The following is a 27,209-nucleotide window of genomic DNA, read 5'->3' as shown; positions in this document are numbered from 1 at the left end:
ATTCGGTATTCCATGAATACAATAGACAATCATATTGGCAGTCAATAAAAAAAAAAGACGGGTAAACACGTGTTTGATCCTTACACATGTTGTGATATGACAAATACATACATGTTCTTTGCAATACGTTAGTTTTACATAATGGGGGGTGGGGGGTCTCCCCTCTCGCATAACTTCATAACATTCCCATTCTAGCGTAACTCGCTTTGAAAGTCCCAAAGAGTGTGGTTTCTAAGAATATTTAAATTATTTTAAAATATAAAAGAAATAGGCGTGTCCTTATGTAACAATTTACGTTTGATAAGAAACACCCAAATGTTCCAGTCAAAAGAAAATTTATACCACGTCAATGCCCATCATTGTACATGTAACTGTACGAGAAAATGAATAAAAAATAGAAGGCACAGTGGTTTTCCTGACAATGTATTTGTATGATACAAAGTTATGTTTTTTTTTATATCAAAGATAGTAAAAATGTTGTAATATACAACTTAATCATTAATGTAGAGTCATCCACAAAAAGATCAAGTTCTTTCTTCATTGCTCCTTCGTTTCTGAAATACCATAAAAATGAGGATTAAGATTACACCTCTGCAATAAAAAAGTAGCCATCTCTCTCTCTCTCTCTCTCTCTCTCTCTCTAGAGATCATTAATATATAAAAAGTTAACCTGACAATGTCAAGGAATTTTAAATATTACAGAATTAATGAAAACAGGTCCTTAGGGACAACCATTTGATTCAAAAGGGGGTAGAAAATGCTGAAAAAATATTCTGTCATCGACTGACAAGAAAACAAAAAAACAAAAGATCTTTTCTTGCCTGGTGCTACTAACCCCCCCCCCCCCCCCTTACATACGAAATAGACTCTTTCTGGTGGAAATACTTTGAAATGCTTCAGTAGTTTTTTTTTTCCAATATCATGATTTGCATCTTAAATTGTTGAGACTTTGACCTTAATTATCATGCAAAACTTGCTGACAAGAATAAGATAGCCACAGCACCCGTTTCTTCAGTGAAAAGGAATACTGAAAATAAAAGATCCGCAATATCTCTACTAGTTCCGTGTTTCTAGAAAAAATTCACAACCCAAAAATCAGTTTTGAAAAGATCACTTTCTAATCATCATAAAGGTATCTCCAGGGGAAAGAACTTTCTTGCAAAATAAAGCAAAAAATTGCTAACAATGAAATAACACTTTATAAAAAAAAACAACCTTTCCTTGTGGCGAATTATTTGCATCAAGGTATTGTGTTACAAATAAAGACTACAAAACACGTATAGACTGTCTATAAATGCGTTCTAATTTATGTTACTAATTGCTAATGAGATAAGAAATCAATATTTTTGATAGCTCTCTGCGTGATGCAAATGTGATAATAGAGTGTCTTGTTTGTATTGACATTGTTTGAAATAAAAGCCCACTAGAGGATATGAAATATTAGTTGATAAGGCTATAGTTGTAAATTATATAGAACTTTGGTAAGTTTTTTTGTATGCAAAATTTTCTGCTAAAAGATTTAATTCATATTTGAGTTTTAAAGGACTATATTCAGTAATGACCAATATTTGTCCCAAAATCAAATTTTGACGAAAAAAATGTGTAATTATTTCTAAAACAGGGTGATATCTGCAGATTTCAAAGCATTAAATATTTTTATCAGCCATGACTTCATATGTTAGATATAACCTCAGGAAAATGACGAAAATTCAAATTTCCATGATTTATTAAAAACAGTTGTATATTACGTCGATATTTTCAGTAAAAATCATCGAACCCAGGTCTGCTCCAGCTCAATATTTTGATACAATGTGTAGAAAGAATGATAATATCAATGAAATATGTGAATATTGCTATGGAGGAGGATTGCGCTCTATAAATTATAGAGTAAAAATTCAACAAATTTTGTCCATTTTGTCTTCTTTATGAAGAATAACACAAAATCCAAATCATCTGTGACGTCATAAAAACAAATATTGCAAATATCCTACTTCGAAACTATAATATTGTTTGTTAATTCAGATTTTTCATACAATATATACACTTTAACATATTTCAAGAAATTTTCAAAATTTGATTTTTGAGAAGGGGGGGGGGGAGTAAGCATATATATGTGATATATATATCGCATATTTTAGGTCAACAATGGGAGCCCTTGCAAAAATAAAAGATACCATAGAACCCCATTTTGTTTACATAATTACATCATGATTTATAGAGGGTGTTGTTAGAGGTGCGTTTAAGGTGGATTTTGATTACTGCTTCATTCATTTTTTGCATGCTTTGTTCAGTATGTAAGTTATAACTCAGATGATTGTAAAAATAAAATAACACCTTAAGGGTAGACGAACTGTCTTTTCAAAACAGCTGGATATGTAACAATATTTTCTGGCTTAGGAACAATGGCATTGAACACGGCCCTGATATAAATGGTCGGTAGAGTTCGTTGATTGAAAGATCATGGAAATCATCATGGAATTTGAAGATATCCTATTAAGCGCTAAAGCATATGCGCAAAGCGCTTAAAATGGTATAATTTTTCAAAGTTTTGGGGTGGGGGATTTTGGAAACATTAACGTGACCAGGGTATGACACCATGTATCAAAAAGTTGGGAGGGGCAACTGGCCATTTAATGAATATTTTCATGCTTAATTAATAGCAAAAGATTACTTTTGAGGAAAAGGGAGGGGGTCTCTCTAAAACTATGTGCCTAATACCTAGTCTATTGGGATCAACAATCAACAAATTTAGTTTTGAAGGGGGATTTTTGGGAATCGTGTGAATTTAGTTTTATTGGGGGGGGGGGTCATCTTCCCCCAAAAAGACAAAGGCCGAAATTCAAGTTGCAAATACATTTCTCCAAAAAATGGATATTCTTTTCTTATTGTGTTCTTAAATATTCTTAGTATTATATATAAATAATCTGCCCTTGCCTGGTGCTACTACCCCACACCCTCACAGCAAACGGAGTTCTCGAGTTTGGCGATACTCCTTTTTTTTATTGCTCGTCAGCCTTTTTAAGTGAAGAAGAAAATATAATAAACATAATAAATTTTTATAATATGCCCTTCGTGATCTTGGAAAAAAAAATGTCTATCATTGACATGAAAAATAAATAATCTCACAAATTTGTCAACCCCCCCCCCCCTTTTCCCCGGTCATTCCAAAGAGGAAGCTGAAATGTTCAAAAAGTTTACGAACAGACTGCATATCGTAGTTATTCAAAAGAATTTGAATCAATCAGAATAAAACTAAAGTTTAAGGGTTCATTTTATAGTTTAGTTTCATTTTCATAAAGGTTAGGCCCTTCGCGCCAACCTTGTATCTTATGAGGAGGTTTAGGTTTAATTTAAGATTATACTTACACAATCTATACAATCTTTATATCTGTTTCTCGTGAAAGCAGAGCTGCAAATAGTCTTATTAATACGAAATAATCCCATTAAGTTTTGAATACATGTAAAATACAATATGCAAATTCTGTATGAAGCAAGAAAGAATAAAAATACACTTGGGATCAAGTTTTCTATGAATATTACATTAAGAGAATGACTGGAAGCTTTTTTGGGAAATTTCGTAGTTAATAGAAAAGAAAAGGCAAATTTCTATACAATTCAACTTATCAATGGCAAAGAGCGCCAAAATATAACTTCTGTCACTAGTCACTGGAAAGAAAACTTGCTCAAGCTATACACATTTGGAAACATCTAAATAAAGGACGCTGTTGTTTTGTCTTAAACAGATTCCAATCCACTCACTTGTTTAGTTTTAAATTAATTACCCCCCCCCCCCCCCCCCACACACACACTTACAATACCAACACCAAAACATAAAGGAACTCCTCCGATCCCTAAACAACGGAACAAAAAAGGTATACACACACACAATGCAAACAACACACACACAATAAATGAATAACCTTATGAGGGATTAATTGAGGTAGAATTGTGACCGAACTTACCTGCTGGTTTGATTTTTATATGTTGTTTAACGTCCCTTTCGAGAATTTTTCACTCATATGGAGACGCCACTACCTGCCGGTGGAGGGCTACAAATATTTGACCAAAACTCGGCACTTACGGCCATTGAGCAGTGAGGGATTTTTTTCGTGCCAGCACCTACTGCGACACGGAATCTCGGTTTATACGGTCTCATCCGAAGGACCGGTCTCCACGTCCCACAGTGGGATTCGAACCCGCGACGTAAGGATCAACTCCTTATGCCGCGACTCTAGAGCAGACGCTCTAACCACTGCGCCACGCGGGCTGCTGGTTTGAAATAACCACTGTCATGCCACTTGAACCACCCGAAGCTGTCTATATGTTTTATCTTCTTTTCTGTGAATATTTCTTTTCCACAAGAGGGATTTTATGTAGTTTAAAATTCTTGAAGAACTAGAAAAACTAAGAAAAATAAAAAGACCTTGCAAAGATGTCAGAAATGTAACCACATAAGAGAAAACTGAAATATGTAAAAGACTATCCAGCACCTGAAGTATTTATACTGTTCCAGTCAGACTGAATAGTTTGATTGAAATTAGGAGCTCTGATTTGTTCTCGTTTGATTTTCGGATGGTTTTAGTAAATTTAATATTAAGAAGAGTAAGAATAAACAAGACAGTATTAACTGTACATGTGAAACTTAAAGGAACAACAAAAGTGGCGATGTTTTGAATGAGATTTTCAACGAAACACAAGTATTTTCCATAGCCAATGTTTCCTTGAAAAGCAAACGTGGAAATTATATTAGCACCGATAATTATAAAGGGAATAAAGTAACAAAAGAAAAAGTAAACATTGCTTTTATATTTTGGCCATTGCTTGCATCCTGTCTATACCACGAAAAGGTCCTGAACATATGAAGAGAGCAGATAAAAAAAAACAACAACATAGGTGTAGCCAGAAAAAGTGCAAAATTACACCTGTTACCTGACAAAGCAAGTTTGGCCTTCGTAAAACGTTTGCCACTGTATAAGTTATTTGCATACAGAAAAGAGAAAAGGTTGTGTTCATAATATTCAAACCTGGAAGTGTGCGTAATCCGGGAACTAACATGTAAAGCACAAACAAGAGCAACAAGGATATGATACTGATAATGTTTAAAATAGTTGTTAAGGTCTCTAGTTTGTCGACAACCGTTAAAGAAAACTTTTTTGTAAGGTTGGTTGGAGCGAACACAAACACGATAATTGTTTTCGAAATCTAACACAAAGTCGCCGATACAAAAGTTTTCTTTTGTCTTCTTTACAGTGATGTGTCCGTTCATGAAGTTAATTTTAACTTCGATCATGCTAAACATTTGCTGACGACAAAAAAGGAAATCACTTATATAAACAAAATTAGATGGATATGAAGAACCTAAAAAATTACATATATGAGCGACATATGGCGCATATGCCTCGGGTAGTACATTTTCTTGTGATTTCAGAGCTTTGCTGATATTGGAAAATCTTATACCTTTTAAATCGATCAAAATGTGTTCATCTCCTTGTGCTTTAACTTTCACAGACAATTTGGACGGTAAAGCTAAAAGATCTCTCTCTACCTTATCCCTTTCAAAACGTTTAATATAAGACATGCGAAAAAACAAATTCACTTGCAGTGTATAATGAAAGTGCCCCCTCTAAATGTTGTTACAATAGGAAATTTTGGCAAAAAGATAAACCCATTTAAATAAATTGCACTGGCAATAGAAAAATTTTGGTATAAATATTTTTCGACAGAATTACCAACTAAATAATAATCTTGCTCGTATCATTGCTTCCCACAGTGACTTTAAGTTGACATAAAATAAACAATGCATAAGTAATTCCTTTTGGATGGTGCATAACTGGTACACACTTTTCTCTAACCAAAATCTTCCCAGGATAGCAGATGTTGTCCATTGTCTGTAATGAGATAATTATGATTTTAGCCAGATATTCTGATCATACACGGATCAAAATTTTTGCCCTGGGGGTGGGGGTGGGTGGGGGGTGCACAGCCATTCCCCCAGAACATCAGACTCCAAATATCCAATGAGCAAAAAGTAACTATAACTGTGACAACAAATACATGTGAAGAACTTGTCCAAACCCGAACCGATTTCTTTCAAGTGTTTGGTTGGTTAGTACAAGTCGCATCCTTTGCATATATATATATATATCTATATATCTATATATCTATATTGTGACAGATGCAGTGACAGCGATATTATAATCACGATGTTTTAACTTATTACTATATCACTTGAATACATTTTTTTTTTTTTATAAATTGTGTTTTGATATGACCCCCGATTGCTGTCAGATGATGTGCATTGCCAAATACAAGTTATTTTCTTTGCTATTTAAGACTTTAATGCTGATATGATGTTGAACTAATTGTTATCTATAGTTTCCTATATTGTTTACGTGATCGCATAATTAAGATAGTGTTTATTTAGCTATTATTCGGTAAATATTGTTACCTGGTATGTTTTCGCCGCATGGTTGTTCTTCCGGAAGTGCGATTTCCCATAATGCATTATTTTTAAGATGTGAAAAGTTGTAAGCGGCGATTTATTTAATTAATTGTATGTCAATATTTTTTAATTATTTCGAAATTTACTTTGTTCATAAAGTAGTTATAATATTTTACTTGTTTCTATTTTCTGGTGAAACATGTGCACACTTTTTCGTTGCCGTGGGAATTGGGGTATCGCGTATCGCCTGTGATTGGTTGATGATCAGGTGCGCGATGTTTCTGATTGGTGAACGTATTTTACGTCATTTCGTAGTATTTAATGACGTATCTATAGTAAGAACGCGGAGTTGCAGCGTTTGAACAGTAGGATACACCACTGTATCAAGGTGTGAGTTTAATTTAATTCTTTAGGTTAATAGTTTGATAATATTAAGTGGTGTGGGGGAAAACTTTATTCAGAGATTGAATAATATTTATTTACCAGTATATTACTGGTTTAGATTTTCAAGTTTACTGGTTTATTACCAGTTTAGGAATATACTTAGGATTACGAGGATTTTTATTAGGTCTAAGAGAGTTAGACTTGCACATGAATTATTATTACTGGATAAGACTCCAGTTATAGAGGTTTTTATTAATTTTGAAACACCAGAGATTTTGTGAATATTTAACAGTATTGTTTTGTTTCTGTGTCCTGTGAAATAAATCTATAAACTTTCCATGGAGTTCTTGACTTGTTGAAAACAGTCCAGTTAGCGCATCCGCACGTTACAATATATATATATATATATATATATATATATATATATATATATATATATATATATATATATATATATATATATATATATATATATATATATATATATATATTTTCGATAAATTTTTTTCCTTGATATAGGGGGTAAAATAGAATTAGAAAAATTGTGCGTAAAATATTTATCGACAGAATACGAATTGCTTGGTTTCTTCAAGATAAATTTAACCATAAACGAAATGTAATTCTTTGACCAAATTTTCATTGCTATTCAGTCAATATGAATATAATGAAAGACTTCATAGAACCGAGGCAACAAATAATTTGTGGGGGAACAGTGGCCACATAGATATTTGAAAACCGACGTGCAACTCAAATTAACAATCGTAAATATAGGAATTTCAGCCTCTTCGTAATATAAATGTTTTTTTTACTAGTATTTTATTAAATATAATACTTTACCTCGACTTTTTTTTCAAGGAGTTTCTCATTGGTATGTCTCTTTGGAATGGAAATTTCTCTCATCAAGGGTAACAGATATACTTTGTCTGATCCGTACATCGGCTTGCATTGGGTTCTAGAATGGTTTGTATTTTTCCTCAGTGCTTCATTTTCCCCACAATGCGAACAAAATTGGTTTCTGAACGGATGAACAAATGGATGATTTCTAACGTCTGGTAAAGTAAAGCAAGCGTTTTTGCATCTCACATCCAAGATATTTGAATGATTACATGCTTTTATGTCACCATTTTTATTTGAATTACACATTTAACAAAATTCGTTTTAAGACCTACCAGTAGGCATAAACGAATGTGGACTTGGATTTTCACACATCCATTTCACAACTCGGTCTTTTTCAACTCTTGGACAGTTCCACCTTGATACTGAAGTTCTGAGATCACATAAGACCAGTTGGATGCGTCGTACAATACATGACACTTCTGAGTCTTAGCTTGTTGAAGGAGTTGGTCGAAATTCATGCCATAGACGAAATTGAATTGCGATTTGCAAATAATGTTGAAGTCGACAACGTTATAGGTATTTGTGGAAAAGATTGTGATTTTCAATCGTGTAGTTCGTATTACAAAGAAAACAAAAAATATTTCTGTAAATTATATTTTTTAACAAGATTAGAATATCATAATTATTGGAATTTTTTTTCGCACAGTTCTTTGACTTTTTTGTATTCATGGTAGATTTCTGCTTTATGTTATTTTCGTAGAACCTTGAGACAACAAGAATGCTTTCACCTCTTTGAGTTTTAGAGAATGGGGATACTCGGTCGATGCATTCCTCTGGATGCAGCAATGCTGTGTCAATGCAACAAGTGCATCTTCCGAGGAATAGACAGGAATATGAGCAATCATATTGTCTTTCTGTAGTGAGGTTTCGAACACTCTTTGATAACAGATCTTGTCTACAAATACGCCGAGGGTTAACTGCTACAATTGTGTTCAAATCTGACCAAAGCTAAAACTTTATTCTTTTCCATATTTTCAAATGGAAAATGAACGCCATTCCTCTTGGAATCTCTTATCGTTTTAAGAATAAAATCACTAATAAGGGTTGTGTTAAAAAACTTTAAGAAGAATTGTTCCTACGTATCAAAAGTATGAAGTTCACGTGCAATTGTTGAAAAGTCAGAGAAGTGATAACGTAAGATCGCTTTGCATTCACTACCATGGCGTACCCGAGAGCCAAAGGCATCCATATTCCTTAGAGGAGTATTACACTGGAAACAGTAGAAATTTTTATACGGATTCATTGTTTTGTGGAGAACAGGAGCCTATGATGGGTCCAGGTCACTTTAACTCTTTCAATTTGCACAAGTAGCAGAATATATTTCTACAAAGTCTGAATTTGTTGACATATGGAGAAGAACAAGCAGTGTCTAAATCTTTATCATCCGGACAAGATTGAAAGCGATACCTCTCTGGATTAAAAAAAAAATGGACGGATAATTTCCTCCATACTAGTTGGCGGAGAATATACAACATTTGTTCTGTGAGCTTTTGAAAAGAATTGTAGTTTTTGATAAGATTCAATGAAGTTGATGAAATTCAGTTTACCTCCGTATTGATTTAGCAAAATGCCCCATGATACTAAATTGAATTGGTCCTCCCCGTGACAATATGCACATAAAACATTTTGATAAGAATGATTACTAACAAGAGAGCTGACAGGATTATAAAAATCAAAATCGTCAGAAGCATTTTCACATTGTTGCATCTCTACCTCTGTGGAAAGTTGATTATCTCAAACTGTGACTTAATAATTAAATTTTACATTTTTTCCATATGGATGTGAGGGGTATCAAATATAGCCAATGGTCTTTGAAAAAAACTTATCAGGACAACAATTCAATGTTGAATGCAAGACTCTTCACAGGAACATGGCTGACAAGAAAGTATCAAATGAGGTTCATAATTTGTTATACCCGGTCAATCAAAGCACGTGTCCTTCTCTCCGCAGGCTTCGATATAGATTGTCATCAGTCAGGAAATATTGAATCCAGAAGTTTGACAAATGAAAAACAGACAGAAAGGTGCTTATTTGAGCATTTTCCTTCAATATGTTTATTTCTCTTGAAATCTGTAGTAATAAAGAACATGTTTTGACATTTTGAATCTTGAAATCATGAATAAATTTTATAGAATTAACAGTAATCATTTTTATCTGAGGCTCAGAATACAGATGGAATCTATGCAAATGAAAAAGTCAGTGTTGACAATCACTGAAAAATGATCCTATTTTTTGAAAATTAAGACCGATGTCCTGGAATTTAGACTCTTTTTCCGTTGAGGCGGGTCATATTAGGCGTGGGAGTGGGTAGCACATATACATGTATAAGGTAAAAAGTTACAAAAAATGTAAAATTTTGGGTCATGATCGAGTATGTTTTGCCCATCTCCACTACTGGCTGGCATCCCCTGTTTCCAATTAGCTACTACAAGCTTGTCAAGGATGTATGAGAAGGCGAAAAATTGTCAACCTTTATCAATATTTCTTCATTTCTTCTGTGTCCTTGATTCTTTACGTTGAAATGTTTCCAAAGTCATGGGCATTGTAAAATCAAGACCAAGCATAAATAATTTCTAAACATCACATTTGTAATATAATATTAGAAATTGATTCATGCACGCACGGGTTGATTTTGCTCCGGAGGACACATGAGGCCATTCTTAAGGTATACCTTTACTCATAATAAAAAAAATCCACTAATAGGATGGACAAACCAACAAATGTACATTAAAGAACCCAAATAGGTGTATCATTTTCCACTTTGAAATATCTAGGTCAATGACCTACTTTTTTTGCCATTGGCCTCCGAAGTTTTCCCGGAAAATTCCTCTAAATTCTACACTATGACCATTTTTTCTTTTCAAGCAAAATATGAGTAGTATCATAAACATTTTGGCATACAAATGTATTTTAATATAGAAATGGTGCTAAATACCAAATAATTTTCATATTTGGGTCAACCAATTTAAAAATATTAAAAGTACGAATTTCCTCTGTTATTTTAAAAATTCCATCAGTTTTTCATCAGGAATTTAAAAAAAAAATCCCACTGATAGGAACAATAAATAAATTGTAGTCTTATAGCACTTAAATTCTCTTTATTTTATTGGTATAAAATGTATATGGGGTCAATGGTCAAATTTTCCAGAAATTCCCATTTGAAATTTTTTTGTCATTTTTTTCATATTTGCCAATCCATTATATTTGTATTTAACATAAATTATGAAAAATATTGATAATGTTTAAACCAAATAAGATTTCCAAATGCAACATTATACTATAAGTATAAAACTTTGGTAAATATATAATAAAAAAATCTTGGTTTTTCATTTAAATTGAAACTTTTAATCAGAATTTCATAACTTGATTAATAAGTGCAATATTTTGTAAAACATTTTGATATGCAAATTTTTTGTTGTTGTTGACTATAAAATGCAATAAAATATTTATACATGTATATTATTTCAGAAATATAGTGCACCTTTGGCAATATTATATTTCCAAAAAAAAATTATGCACAATATGAATATAATTCAGTATCTATATGCATGCCTCCTTTTTGTGACCTGTTTAATTACCCAAGAATATGAGAATATGCATGGAATAAAAACAATTTTAAACATGTCAATTACCTAATCACAATTTACAAGATTATGGATTACGATTACATTGGTCAAGTCTCAATCACTAATTACATGTGGATATAGAATATAATTGTGAGATGAATATTGGTAGTCTGTTATTTAACAACACACATCAAAAACCTATACGAGGGGTGATCAGAAAGTTCGCGAACTAATTGAATAACTTCCTTAAAAAAAATAAAATGAGGTTTCAGTGTTCATTATTTTTTAAAGTAGTCCTCTTCGATTTCTGCACATCTGCCATTGTTCTGCCCATGTGCGAATGACGTGATCAAGGCGGTCACGTGACATGCTTCGTAGAGGTCTGTTCACAGAAGCTAAGAGATTTTTCCGAGTCTTATATTTCATACCATGCAAGTAATTTTTTATAACAAGAACAGAACATCTGTCAGAAATGGCCAAATCTCGGCAATAGGATGGGTGGATAAGGATATCCCTAACAGAATTAGTATGGTGCCCATCACAACCCGAGTCCTCTGTCTCGGGAGCGTCGTTTATCCAATGAGGAAAAAGTATTGGCGCCTTCTTTTTTTTCATATCTCATATGTTTAAAGTCTAAAGTAAACGATATTTTAGGGATTTAATAATTATATTATTGCTCAGATATTCAACTATTTTTCTTACTGTAACTTGGCGATCTTTCAAGACAAATTGCTCAACTAACGCAGTACAATTAAGGTGACAAATGGAAATATAGGCGAATTTTTATATAGAAAATACATTCTTTACAAGGATGGGCGATTCTTTTTAGGACTTTACTATTATCAGACAAATGTAATGTGGTTGAAAAACTACATGTTGAGGACGATTAGATTTCTTACCTAGACTTGTGACGTAATGTGGCAGTCACGTGATTTTAGCAAATATACCTGCAGTATTGAGGTCATCTATAAATTCCAATATTGCAAGGGCATAACCACGTTGAAAATCTAAGTTTAATTTATAATTATTTTCAACACTCTTTGTAGTTTGTGAAAAGTGCTGCGAACCTATATAGATTCTACTATATGACCGCTAAAATTACGTTTGTTAGACCGTATGCTGAATATTTTGCTGGTCAAGTACATTAAATATGGATATAATTCATTCATTTGCAAGATTTCATCAGGTTCGCAGCACTTTTCAAATATCTTCACACCTCTTGAGTTTATGTGTAAAAGCTTGTCATAATTCATTGAGGGTATGCCCTTGCAATATATCGATTTATTACGACCCTTCTATTACCCTTCAATGAATCTGCATACAAATATACGGCAGTTTCGCTTGTTTAGGAAATGTACGGGAAGTATATGATTAAAATCATAAAATATACATCGCATCCAAGTAAATGCAAAAATATTTTATTTACTTACAAAATACATTTTTCATTGTATAAAATATAACTTGATCCGCCTCTCACTGCATACAAACTGCGTCAAATTTTGCGATATGACGTCACATTGACAAGTGCATTGCGATCAGTGAATTGTTTATATATTGCTCTGTGGGATTAAACCAACGACAAAAATACATGCAATAGTAAGTATTGATGTAGTTTAAAGCTATCCAACAGTTTAAAATAGCAAATCATTTCATTTTGTGGTAATTTGAAGAACATATACATTTGTGTGATGTCATAGAAAGCATTTCCCGTAAAAATTAGGCCCTGCCTCCTTGTTGCAGCCTTAACTGTGCTGCGAAGGACACATCTTTTTACCGACTTGCTTTCGCTGGTCAAAAGAACAAACATCATTTTAACCATCTCCCTGCCTTCACTAAAACATTCAATCCAATTAATGATTGAACTTCTGGTAAGTCCTTTGTCTTCATAAACCTTGTACAAATTATCATATTCTACTGCAAAGGAATTTCCGAGATATACGTTAAACTTTACAGCCGTTCGTTACTCGAGTACGACTGAGTCAACCATTTTTTGTCACAAGTGACCTATATACTGACGTCATTTTCACATTGTGACGTCACAAACATGAAGCAAAACATTATTTAACATCTGCTATTTATAGAACGTGTGAATGACTATAAGTGTGCCAAATTTCATTCTGATCTGAATTGTGGTTTTTTAAATATACAGATTTTATAATGCGAACTTTTTGATCATCCCTCGTACAGATCGATATTGACACTTACTGTAACCTGTATTTTTAACATTGTTACGTACAACAACATGCATGTATATATTTACTGGACATCTAAACTTTCTTCAATGCCTCGGGCTGTCTTTAAAATCATTATTTTTGTAGCGTATCTTATAATTTTTACAACTTTTTTTTCTGAATCCCCCAGATCAATCCAGTTTCACAGCTTTATATATACTACATAAGCACAAACTTTAACAAAATGCAATCTTCATACATAAATGGATTTGTTAAAAAATTTATTTATGTTTATAATTTCAGTTAGTTTGATTCTTTACACCATGAATTATCATTAACATCTAGCTGTCAATTTCTTACATAAGCTGGTAAATTATAAACTTGCTAAATTTTAAAATAAGCTGGGGAAAATATATTATAAATGAAATTGAATTGCTTCCATTTAAAGACAAAGCACATTATAATATATTTAACTTTCATTCAATGAGAAAAAAAAGAGCTCACAGCCTTGATAATTTTGTTCGACTTTGTCACCCTCACAGAACTGTTGCTACACATTTCAGTAAACAATGCACGGATACCATTCTAATCTCTAGAGTAAGCTAGTTTAAAACTATCAAAATCCAACCTGCTTCCAGTTATTCTTTTAGCCATACACAAACTCAACACCTTTTTCTGAACAAGAATTTGTAAGGAAAGAAAATTTTTGACAACTTCATTTTGGTAAGACAGTGCATTCATTGCATAAGCAAGTGAAAATGTAGCATACTTATGCTTTTCATCTGATAAATTCACTAATTCTTATACTTTTTGCAACACTAAAATATCTCCAGGGACATTATGTGCTTCATATGAACATGCAAGGAGACCTTCTACAAATTTTTTCTGGCTATAAGAGCTCAGGTTTGGATGGGATATTCGAAATAAAAGCTTCGAATTCAAAAATCCTTTCACCTTTTTAGAAAATCTTGATGACATAAAACATGAATCAAGAGCCCTAAAAAGCACCAGGCAGTCGAACGCTTTAATGTTGTGACCAACTAAAAGGATATTGTACTTTTCAAGAAATTTCAAGAAAGAATCCAACGCAGCCATCAGAGAAATTCCAGTCACTTCTTTGTTGTTATGGTAGAGTTTTCCATTCCTAACAGTGAGACCTGTTATCCCAGAAGCTGTTGGCGTTACATGTATGGATCTCTTAGGAATAATATATGTGGAAAATCTATCCTCATTCTGTACAGCTGCCAACTGAACGAAATGAGAAGTGCGAGCTTAAAGAAAAAAGAAAAACATCACCATTTAGAGTATACATATGAAAAAGTAAGTAAAATATTGTCACAAGGCCCACGGACATAAATGGTCACTGGAGTATGGATTTATACAGAAATAAATTCCACCATATGGCATGCCTAAACGAAGAGGGTGTTGACATTAAAAACATCTGCAATGAGTAGTTGCTGAGAAAACTGAGACAAAAATATAATACAGACAGGCGCACACACAGACACTGAAAGACACACAGGGGTAAAACTGTAAGACCTTTTTCTTCCAAGCAAGAATATAATTATGGTTCTTTTTAATAAACTGAATTTGAGAAAATTTCTATATAAACTTCTTGCACAAATAATTCGAAATATTAAAACTGTATTAAATACATTACCTAATCCTGTTGTTTCTAAATCAAATAAGATAAGCGTATGATTTTCGATATCACTGTTTCCATCTGTGATCTTGCGCGTGGGACTGGAATTTCTGTGATGGTGTTAGCTTGTTGAGGAGCTAACCGTATTTCAGATTCATAATTATGTGGATCCTTCATGAATTTCTTTACTTGTTGTACACAAGGATCTTTATGAATGAAGAAAAAAATGCTTAGCATAAATTCATGTATTTCAAAAACCAAACTGTTAACTAATATATGTTTGCATCATTAAAGTGAACTTATTTTACATTACATCCTAGCCTTCAGCTCAGGTCTTCTTCTCTTGGCCTCCTTCGTTTTGGCGATCGCCTTTCTCTTTCTGAACTGGGATTCCCTGAGGTAGCACAACTTTCTAGTAAACCTTTCGGTAGATAACCCTATCTTTTTGTTTACCTATTATAGCAAAAATAACATTAGTTAAACATTAGGAAGGAGAGAATGCTGCAGCTTGATGCAAAAAATGTATTATTTGATTGCATTGATACTTTAATTTAATTACAAGTATTGCTCATACACATATATATCTCATTATGTAATTCAACTTTTTTTTTTTACATTTCTTAAGTATCTCTGTCAAAGTTTTACACCCTGAGAATGTTTTCCATTATTTATATAATACTTTGGTACATAAATTTTCAAATATATATACTCACAACAACAAGATAAGATGCTCCAGGATTTTTTTTCTACCACATATGCTGCTACTCTGTAGTTTAAGCTAGCTGGGCCGCTAAAATTGTGGTTTTTCGGAGCTTTCAGTGACACAGACCTATTGAAGGATTCATTCGGTTGGGTGCTTCCAAGACTGGAGATCTTCTAGCTGTTCTGCTTCCATTGGTTGCATATTGAATAGCTTTCCATAAGGCAAGGAAGAGTATCTTTAATTTAATTTAAACTAGAAATATGTCCATAGGACATGAATGCCCCGCCGAGGGTACATTAGTGATGCAACATGAAAATTTGTATTAGTGTATGAAATTTGATGATAATATCCTGAATAGTTTCTTTAAAATTGAAATCTAAAAAGTTGGATATAGATGACAAATTCTCACCAAATTATATATAAGTGCATAAGCTTACATAAACATACATCAAATGTTTTTTTAAACAAAGCAAACTGCAAATTTAAGAGAAGCGAGGTCAAGGTCACAGGAAAGTTCAAGGTCAAACATTTTTGATGCAGTTGAATAGTTCTCACATATTAGTTATATAAAAATATTTTGAATGGTTTCTTTAAAACTGAGTTAAACACAAATTTATAAAAGTAAAGGTCAAATGAAAGGTCAAGGTCAAAATGTTGATGCAGTTGAATTGCTTACATCAGTATGTATCAGCATATGAAGTTTGCCACTAATTCAAGAAAAGTAAAGTCAAGGTCAAAGGAAAGGTCGAGGTCAAAAAATGTTGATGCAGTTGAATAGCTCTCATCAGTATGTATCAGCATATGAAGTTCGACTCTAATTTAAGAAAAGTAAGGTCAAGGTCAAAGGAAAGGTCAAGGTAAAAAAATGTTGAGGCAGTTGAATAGCTCTCATCAGTGTGTATCAGCATATGAAGTTTGATAAAAATATCTTGAATGGTTTCTCTAAAACTGAGCTATACACTACTTTTAACAAAAGTGAGGTCAAGGTTAAAGGAAAGGTCAAGGTCAAAGTTGCATAGCTCTCATCAATATCTATCAGCATATGAAGTTTGATAAAAATATCTTGGATAGTTTCTTTGAAAATGAGCTTTGAACTGAGCTAAACGCAAAGCGCGACGGAAGGACAAACGGAAGGACTGAAGGATGGAAGGACGGAAGGGTGGAAGGACGAAAGACGGACATGACAAACACTATATGCCCCTGCCATATTCATGGCGGGGCATAACAAATATTGAATAAATTAAATCAGGATTAGGAAACAGGCAATATAGCCTATATTTACCCTCTCCTTGCAAGACAAGATAAAGCTTGTACTTAATAAGATAAATGAATATATAGATACATTATTTCAAATTGATTCTGAATTACATACAAGTAATGTTTGTACAAAGTAATATGTATTATAGTATCTTTGCTTCGGATTGTTAACATGCTGACACCAGGAATCGCTGCATGACTCTTGGTTTCCAAAAGGGTGATAACAGAGGGCATCAAGTGTCTTTTCTATTCTTCTTGGGTTTCACTGGTTTGTTGAAGCATTTTATAAGATAGTGGATTACCCTTGCAGTCAAGGACTTGTGCTTTTTCTTCAAAGCATATAGACTAGAGGAAAATTTTTTCCTTATATGGTTCTTGTCGCATTCTTTCTTAATGTTGGAATCACGCTTTGTTTCAGTCGAGAAATGGTGGTGGTGTCATCATCTGCTATAACAGTGGACACCTTTATTCCTTCTTCCATTTTTTTCTCTATCATACTGATAACCATATTTGGCTCTATCGATTCAGAACTTCCTAAAAAAAAATCAAAAACAAATTTAAAAACAATGTAATGTTTAGGAAGGTTAATAATGCATTTGAAAGTTAAATTCAAAGATTTGTACTTTTCTCCGTATCACAAATTGCTATTTTAGCAGCTTAGTAAGTGTTCATTCAGTTTATTCTAAAAAAAAAAATAAACAAACACATGTATATAAAACCAAGAGTAACAAATCCTCTTCTTAACCTCAAATATACATACATGTAACTTAACAACTCATTTTAATTGATTTAATACCTTGCCAATTTTGTCTACAGTCATGTTCCTTTGCTTCTTTCCCATTCCTCTCAGCGCCTTCACATATTCTGCATACCTTGCTGCGAACTTCATAGCCTATTACTTTTCCAGTGTGTTCTCCAATCATTGAGCAGTGTCCATCAAAAATGAGAAGGAATTAAGGGAAAAAATTATTACTTGGACCTCACATCTCATGTAAATTGCAGACATCTAGCGGTACTTACCCGAAAGACTGTCAAATGAGTGACCACTTCCTCTCTTCTGCCATCCAGCATCTACACTCACAGTTAGTTCTACCGTTCACGGTAGCTCAGTCGGTAGAGCGCTCGCTCCGTGATCGGGAGGTCGTGAGTTCGAATCTCGGCCGCGACAGACCTAAGTCGATAAAAAATAGGTAGCAACTGTTCCTTCGCCATGCGCTCGGCACTTTGGAGTGAAAGTTGCGGGTCTTTCGGATGAGACCTTAAAAACCGAGGCCCCGTGTCACGGCAGGCGTTGGCACGATAAAGATCCCTCACTGCTCAATGGCCCTGAGTGCCGAGTAAAGGTCAAAATTTGAAGCCCTTCACCGGTATATGGTGACGTCTCTATATGAGTGAAAAATTCTCGAATGGGACGTAAAACAATATACAATCAATCAATCAATCACAGTTAGTTCTTCAGCTCCTTCGCTTCTGTAAAAAAAAGAATATCTTTTTTGTTTTATTTTTGTTATTTGTTTTGTTATTATTATTACTCCTACTACTACTATTATTATGAAATATTGATTACAAAAAATGCAGAAGTTAGCTTTTGTCAGGAAATATTGTAGTATATATTAAATCTACCATCACTATTTATGGATGTTTACATGTATATACTTACTCAACTGTTGCTTGGATTTCATCTTGTAAGACATGTTTGATAGTGTCCTCAGCAACTTTTTCAATGGCTAGCCCTGTCTCTATTTGTCTATTCTGGATAGTCTTCGTACTTATAGCAGGGATATTCATAGATGTTAAAAGGCTATTTACTTGGGCTGGGCTAATTCCAGTATGAATCATTCCTATTGAATTGTAAAAAATAAAAATTGCTACATGTTAATGAAAATCAATTAACACATTTGAATACATACATTTCTACAGGAAATCACAAATTTTGATTTCAGTTAAAGGTGATTATAGTTAAAGAACATGTATCATTACATTTAAGAATTTTTTTGGATTATTTACATTAATTGTATCTGCATAATTATATTTTCATCTACTTGTTAAAATTGCATGCTATATTTATAGGGTATCCAGTCAACTCGTACCCATTCCGACTCGTACCCAAACCGAGTCGTACCCAAAGAGTCAACTCGTACCCAAAACTGAAGTCATAAAATAAATAATGAAAATATTTCACTTTTTGATATATTTTCATAAAGATAGTTACACTACCTATATTTTATAAAATAATGACAATTAAATTAAATTTGTTTGAAAAATTCAACTTGGCATAATATAAATATAGATCTATAGGGCTTATAGATAGATTCTTTTATTTCCAAATCAGGGCCCTCTCAGGCATCACAAAAAACAAGCATGATTTATGCAATTGCAAACAGCACACACAATTTATGTGTATACTAAATAATCTATAGTAAATGTCTTTGTCTATAGTATAACAATGTATATGTAAGTAACAGTTTTGGGTACGAGTTGACTCCATGGGTACGACTCGGTTTGGGTACGAGTTGACTGTAAATCATTTATAGCGAGCGCAGCGAGCGGCGCGAAGCGCCGCTTGCGAAGCGAGCTCAATAGACTAACGTGTAAGAACAGAGGAAATTCGGAATGATATATACGTCAGGCAAATTTTAGTGTGAAACCTTCCCAGAATGCAGAGGGATAAAACGTACGTTCAACTAGGACTAAAGTCACCTGCTCATTCACACCTATCAAACCTGTTTACTCCGTTACAAAATGTAGTGCATTGCAACCGCAAAGTGAAAGTAAAATAAATTCTTCTACTTGAAAGCCTAATTTACAAATGTAATACAACAAACAGAAAAATGCATTTCTTTAAAGAATAATCATCTGATGTTAGGAAATATACAATAGTGGGTACAGCAAGCAACAATGACTATTATATTTTAAGATATATGATACAAGTTATATTTTAATGAATTACGTTAGGTGACCCTTGGTCTGCCTAATGATGAACAACGTTAAGCGACCGTATCAAAGTAACACACTAGCTAACCTCTTGTCTCTTTATTAATATATCTGAGTAAGTGTCATTTTGTCTCTGCACGCGCAGATCTAGCGGGAAAAGGGGGAGGGGGGGGGGGGTGATCATGCCTCCTCGAACTTTTCACAGATACATTAAGATAATGGTATAATGAATTGGTAATAAATTATGTTAGGTGACCCTTGGTCTCCCAAATGATATATATCATACCATAATAGGTGACCTTATCAATATACCTCTGGCCTCCTTATTGATATTACAGAACAGGTGTTTCCCTTGAAATTGATAGGTGAAAATTAATGGAAGGGAGATGCTGAACTCCAATCACCACCCCCGCTAATCTGAAAATAGGGAAACAAAACTAACTAAAAAGAGACTTACCAAAAATAGACCTAGAAAATACGGACCCAATGAGAATTACTTCTAAGCAATAAACATGTATATGAAGACAATGAACATGTATATGAAGACAAGCAAATTGTCCAAACACACACACCCCATTCTGACGAAATAAATTTAGTGAATATGGAGAAATTGTGTACCTTTTTGTTTTTGCTTGTCATTAAAATCAGAGTCTGAGTTTTGGAAATAATTCTTCATATACCACATTTTTTTTTAACCTATTGTCTCCTTACAACATTAGGTGACCTTTTGGTCTCCCTAATGATCTACAGCATAAGGTGACCTCTGGTCTCTTAATAAAGTAAAATATAAGGTGACCTTTGTACTCCGCATTTACATACAACTTTATGTGACTTCTGGTCCCCCCTCCTCCTCCTAGTCCTTGTTGCACCCGGAGGCACATAGGGCAAGGACTAGGGATTTCCATTCTTCTCTGTTCTTAGCTGTCCTCTCCACCTCTCCCCAGGTAAGATTCATTTCCTTCAGTTCTTTTTCAACAGTTCGCCTCCATGTTTTTGGTCGGCCTTTCCTCCTTTTCCCTTCTGTGGTCCATCTTAGTGCCACTCTTGTGATATCGTTTGTTGACTTTCTTAAGATATGACCAATCCATCTCCATCTGTATTTTCTTAGTAATGTCCTCATATCGGTTGTTTTCGTTGTTTCATATAGATTTTTGTTGGTAATTTTTGCTCGCCAAAATATCCTCAAGATATTCTTGAAGCACCCATTATGGAAACTTGATAGTTTGTTTAAATCACTTTCGGTCATCCTCCAGCATTCAGCACCATACATTAGATAGTACACAGCTATTATACAGCTTGATCTTAGTGTGTCTGCTGATGCTGTTTGACTTCCATATATTCTTGAGCTTGACAAAGGATCCTCTGGCTTTACCTAATCTTGCTTTTATGTCATTCTGGTCCCCCTAATGACGTATAAGATAAGGTGACCTTTGGTCTCCCTAATAACGTAAAACATAAGATGACCTCTGTACTCTGCATTTACAGACAACTTTATGTGACTTCTGATCTCTTAATGATGTACAATATAAGGTGACTTCTTGTCTCCATATTATATACGACTTTATGTGATCTCTGGTACCCCTAATTATGAACAATATAAGGTGACCTCTGGTCTCCGTTTTCATTTACAACTTCATGTGACCTCTGGTCTCCTAAATGATATTCAATATAAGGTGACCTCTGGTCCCCCTAATAATGTATAATATAAGGTGTCGTCTGGTCCCCCTAATAATATACAATATAAGGTGACCTCTGGTCCCCCTAATGATGTACAATATAAGATGACCCCTGGTCTCTCTAATGATGTACAATATAAGTTTATCTCTGGTCTCCCTAATGATGTAAAATATAAGGTGACCTCTGGTCTTTCTTATGATGTACAATATAAGATGACCTCTGGTCTCCCTAATGATGCACAATATAAGTTAACCTCTCTTCTCCCTAATGATGTACAATTTAAGGTGACCTCTGGTCCCGCTAATGATGTACAATATAAGTTGACCTCTTGTCCCCCTAATAATGTGCAATATAAGGTGACATATAGTCTCCGTATACAACTTAACGTTAACTCTAGTATCAGTAAAGATGTAAAATTTGGAGGGAATTCTAGATTCCCTAATGACGCACAATGTAAGATGATCTCTAGTCTCCGCATTCATATACAACTTTTAGTGACCCCTTCGCTCTTTAATCATGTACAATATGTGGTAAACTCTGGTATCTGTATTCATATTCAACTTAATGTGACTCCTGTGGTCCTTATGATGCAAAAAAGCTGTATAAGACCAAAGGTTGTATATAAATACGGATACTAGAGGTTACATTATATTTTACGTCATTAGGGAGACCAAAGATCATACAGTGGCTGCAACGTTATTGCTGACAACTTACACGAACGATCACGTTACACGAACGATTCCGCACGATTAACGCACGATAAAATCTTTTACACGAACGATCCTTCACGCACACGATTCTACACGTTACACGATCTTACACGATTGCTAACGCAAACGCACGATTCTTCACGCAGAATAGTTCAAGTTCTTTAGGAATGGATATTTTCAAAACGAAATAAGGCTTAATACTTATTGTAGATTTCAAATAATTATTGATATTATTTCATTGACTATGAAAAATGAAAAAAAAATAGAAATGGATATTTCTGGAACTAAATACATATAAAACTTATTAATTATCTTCGATTACAAATAATTATGTACGTAATTCTTCGACTTAAGAAAACTGGGTTTTTTTTCTCGTTCTATCAGTAGATGTACATGTAGGTGGACCATGAGTTTTGATTGAATTGGATTTCATAATATGCAGAAAGGGATAAATTTGAAAAAAATGGCATGAAAGTGAATTGAATTATAAGTTATTTCCATGTTTCCATTTGTGAATCTCTCAAGTCAACAATTATTTTACAAATCATTTATTTGCAAAAATTTTAAAAACTAGAGCAGAGCTCGTTGCAAAGCAACGAGTAGGTCTTCCGTTGGAGCTGCGAACAGGAAGAAGTGACCTTGAGTCAAGGTCATGCCACATTCTAAGGTTATAATCAATCTTGTAAGGGGTATCAACTTGCAATGTCTCACCAGTAGAAAGACAGTTAAGGAATGTTGTTTCTCCGTTGATGACCTTGAACTCGTTCAAATGACCTTGCATCAAACCATGACACACTCTGGTTATAAGCAAACCCCATCTATGTGTTACCGACTCGACAAGTTAACACATGTTCTTTCAGACCATTCATCCAGTCAAAACATTCTTTCCTTAGTGACCCTAAATTTAATCAACATGGCCGTAGGAACCGAGGGAGGGGGGGGGGCGTGCCCCCCAATAATTTTGCCGATATATAGATTACTATAGTAGACATAGATACTATAGCTTGTGCCACCTCAATAAAAACGTCTGATAACCTTCTTTTTTTTTTTGCTTGTCAAGGAATTTTTGGTAGTTGGTGACCTTTTTTTTTGCTTGTCAGGAAATTTATGGTAGTAGTGCCCCCTCAACTGTCAACTGAAAATGTGCCCCCCTCCCAAAAAAAAAACCTGAATTTGCTTCCTATGGGCCTGATCAAGGCAATGATACACTCTGTATGATATCAGCGATACCCTTTTGTGTGTTTCGGAATTGACAAGTTCACAGTTTGCATTTGTTGCATGATAGTGAGGGAGACATGAAGATTTCTTCGCCCATAAAAAATCATATTCCCCGAGGGCAACATGAAGATTTCTTCGCCCATGAAAAATCATACTCCCCGAAGGCAACGCCCGAGAGAAATATGATTTTTTCATTTGCGAAGAAATCTTTATGTCTCCCTCACTATCATGCAATAAATTATTTATAGTACCGAATTAACCAAAATGCAGGAATTACAAAGGAGATCCAATGAATAAAGCAAACATGCATTTGATGAGAACGATATGAAAGAGATGTAAGTTACAGGTACACCAATAGCCTCGTTTCATTAAAAAAAAATTCCTACGTGACAAGTTTGTGTGATCACACCAGTAACATTCAAACACCATTACATTTTTACACATTTAAATCGACACAATCAATCAACGATAATATGTTGACGGTGCGACCGTTCATTGTTCACTTAATTTTAAGATCCGCCTCTTCAAACAGCACGAGACATTTGGAACGTCTAGACTGTGACGTCTCATGACGTATGTTAGCTGTATTTCCATAAACGAATTTTGAAAAGTGCAAACATTTTAACAAAGAACGTTTAATCTACTATCTGTATGCAATTCCATTAATTAAGGTGATTTTTTGGAGTGAATTTTTAGTTGTTGTTACCGCGCGAACGAAGTTAGCAGCGTCGCTATAAACAACCTAACTCCTCACTCGTTTAATTGTGACGTCACAATCGTGAAACACGTGGACACGTGACTTTCTCGGCCAATCAAATTCTATTTTACTAGTGATTTTTCACTTGTAAGCTAGTTTTCACAGACGTATAATAAACGTTTTTTTAGACCATACATCGAAATAAATTATCATAATTTCTATAGTCGTAATTTATTAGGTTCAACTCACTGCTTTAAAGGATCATTGTAAATGTTTTATGCCCGATTTGGATACTGAACAACGTGTGATTTTTGAAACACTGATGCCCCCATATGGCATCTTATGGCAAAAGTTAAAAGTTTCTCAAATGCAAGTCAAACTCCATGGTCAAGATCAAAAGATAAAAAAAAATGTTATTACCCAAATAAAGGTCTTGAACAAAGAATATACTGTGAAATATATACTAGTATGAAAGCCACAGCAGCAACAGTTTAAAAGTTATGGCCAAGGTTAATTTCTTTAAAAGGTCAAACTCCAAGGTCAAGGGATCATAATTGTTTGTACTTGAGGGAAGGTCTTAATTGTTACAAGGAATACACATGTGGTACTAAAAAAGCCTTAGCACCAACTGTTCAAAAGTTAAAACCAAGGTTAAAATTTTTCAAAAGTAGGACATACTCAAAGGTCAAGGTAAAATGGTCAAAATTAAAGGTATACAATGACAGGCCTTGTCACAAGAAAATAACCTATGTAATATAAAAGCCCTAGTACTAGTCATTCAAAAGTTATTGTCAAGGCTAAAGTTGTTTAAAAGTTGGTCAAACTCCAAGGTCAAGGTCAAATGGTCAAACATATTTATACCCAAGGAGGAGACTTATCACAAGGGATACAGATGTGAAGTATAAAAGCCATAGCACCAACTGTTCAAAAGTTTTGGCCAAGGTTATAGTTTGGTAAAATTTTGCGAAAGAGGATCAAACTCCAAGTTCAAGGTCAAGAGGTCAATTATGTTGGTACCTGAAGGAAGTCCTTGTTACTAGGAATACACATAAGAAATATGAAAGCAGTAGTTCCAACCAATCAAATTTTATGGGCATAGTTAAAGTTTTTGCGGACAAAGAGGCTAACACAGTCTAACAGACAAATAGACAGGTGGACAGGACAAAAACTGTATGCCCCCCGGATCTTCGATTACAGTAGCATAATAAAATGTCGGCGTCTTTGGGTTTTCGCATTGGCCTTAAATCTGAAAATCCAAAGGATTACAAGGTGCATTACGATACGCTTTCACATCATGTTCTATAACCCAGAGCATATTGTCTGCAAAGATAAATATTTAATTCAGTATTTAATTAGCTATGCATAATTATCTATGTTGTTTTAAAAAGGAAATATATAAAAAAAAATATTTGTTTTATATTTTTCGATGTAGAGATATACAGAAAATGTTTTCCAATTTTAAGTCCTATCGAAATACACATTTTCAACAAAAAAAGGTGTGTGTTGGGGGGGGGGGTCATTACAATTTTGCTGGGATTCGCCTATGTATGACCATAGAGAAACAAAGAGTGGGGAGGGTGCAAGCAGCAACTAAATCAAAATTTACATATTAAAACTACAACAAAAGACTATTTTCAGAAGGTCTGCCCCCCCCCCCCCCCCGTACAATCCGTACAACGGACCTGTGAGAAAAATACTGATCCTACTTTCAGAGTCCCAGGGCACCAGGAAAGAGTGGCAAAAAGAGAATATCGGTTTATTTCAGTCTATAAGTCGAATCAAAATATCTTTTCCTCAAGAGTCTTCTTTTTTTGAGTTCTTCCCAGTGATCGTGCGATTTATTTCATTTAATTTACGTTCTGTACTGGACTTGGAAAATGAGGACATCTTTAGGTTCCTGAGCTGGCCTTGAAGCCCACAGAACAGATTTTCTGCTTTATGATAAATTCAAGTGATATGTAATTCGGTAATAATTTTGTGTTGATTTTATTAATGTTAATTTCATCAAGAAATATGAAAAATTAATGTTTTAACTATACATAGTGAGGCATTTTTTGTGTGGAACGATTATTTTGGGGTTTTCACGATTTTTTCATATGGTACACATGATGAGTAAGTGCAATAAATATAATTTGTGGAAAAAATGTCCAACAAGCCCCGGGGTTGAATATCGGGGGGGGGGGGGGAGGGGGGTCTGTCCACAAGTACCTGTTGTCAAGCCCGTAGAAAACAATTTCAGTTTTTTGGGAAGGGAAGGGGGGGGGGGGCAAATAGAAATTTCCACAGGTACTTGTACTCGATTTTTTCCTATGGTACACCCGATAAATAAGTGTAATAAAGATAACTTGTGGAAAAAAAATGTCCAACAAACATTGGGGTTGAATTTGGGGGAGGGGGGATCCTGTCCACAAGTACCTGTGGAAATTTCTTGATACGTAAACAGAATTTAAAAGCATGTATAAGACATCAATTGAAGGGGAGAGGGCACGGCCGTAATTAAAAGTTATATGGAGACTAGGAAGGAATGAACTGTCATTAAATTTTGGTTAAGAACTATTACCTAAACTCGTCACTTTCACATTTTCAATTACAGATTCTTGTTTTTAAAAAGCTATACATGTACATTTATATGTATCTATTAGATGCATAAATTATGTTATCAATCATTTTATCTTAAAGAAGAAGTAAAAATCTCAATCAAACTTGTTCCGCATATTATGCTTTCTGATTCGTTACTCAACAGATGCTTCATATACATGTAAGAAGGGAAGACTGCAGACTGCAGGTGTGATAAATTCATAGCATGCAGCTCCAGCCTTAATTCCAACTTTGTTCCAAAATATTATTATTCAACGCGAAAAATTAGAATTAGCCGATAGAATATTTTGAATCACTTCGGAAATGCTGCCGT

At 34.2% G+C, this 27,209-nt stretch overlaps 1 pseudogene; it reads right to left on the bottom strand.

Annotated features, from left to right (window-relative positions):
- Positions 1 to 13,929: 13,929 nt before the first annotated feature.
- Positions 13,930 to 17,985, bottom strand: LOC133204811 (uncharacterized; annotated as a pseudogene).
- Between the last annotated feature and the right edge of the window lie 9,224 nt (positions 17,986 to 27,209).

This window comes from Saccostrea echinata, unplaced genomic scaffold (assembly GCF_033153115.1).
Source record: "Saccostrea echinata isolate AGI-Se365-2 ecotype Australia unplaced genomic scaffold, CSIRO_AGI_Sech_v1 ptg000054l, whole genome shotgun sequence".
NCBI classification, from domain to species: Eukaryota; Metazoa; Mollusca; class Bivalvia; order Ostreida; family Ostreidae; genus Saccostrea; species Saccostrea echinata.
This window is presented reverse-complemented; position numbering and strand designations above follow the sequence as displayed.